We start from the raw sequence: 364 nt of genomic DNA, 5'->3' as shown, positions 1-364 counted from the left end.
TTTTTAGGAATAAAATGGCAAGATGGATGTCATTAGATCCCAAATGGATGTGATCAACAGATTAACAGCTGTGTCCCCACCAACCAGCAAAAAGGAAGCACAACCTTTCTTAGGCGTGGTGTGTTTTTGGAGAATGCATATTCCAAATGACAGTCTGATCATAAGCCTTCTCTATCAAGTGACCCAGGAGAAGAACAGTTTCAAATAGGGCCCTGAGCAACAGCAAGCCTTTGAACAAACTAAACAGGAGAGAGTTCATGCAGTAGCCCTTGGGACAGTCTGGGCAGGACAAGATGTAAAAAATGTGCTCTACACTGCAGCCGAGGAGAATGGCCCTACCTGGAGCCTCCGGCAGAAAGAACCA

Source organism: Egretta garzetta, unplaced genomic scaffold, assembly GCF_000687185.1.
Source record: "Egretta garzetta isolate BGI_Z169 unplaced genomic scaffold, ASM68718v1 scaffold465, whole genome shotgun sequence".
Classification (NCBI taxonomy): Eukaryota; Metazoa; Chordata; class Aves; order Pelecaniformes; family Ardeidae; genus Egretta; species Egretta garzetta.
Note: the sequence above shows the minus strand (reverse complement) of the source record.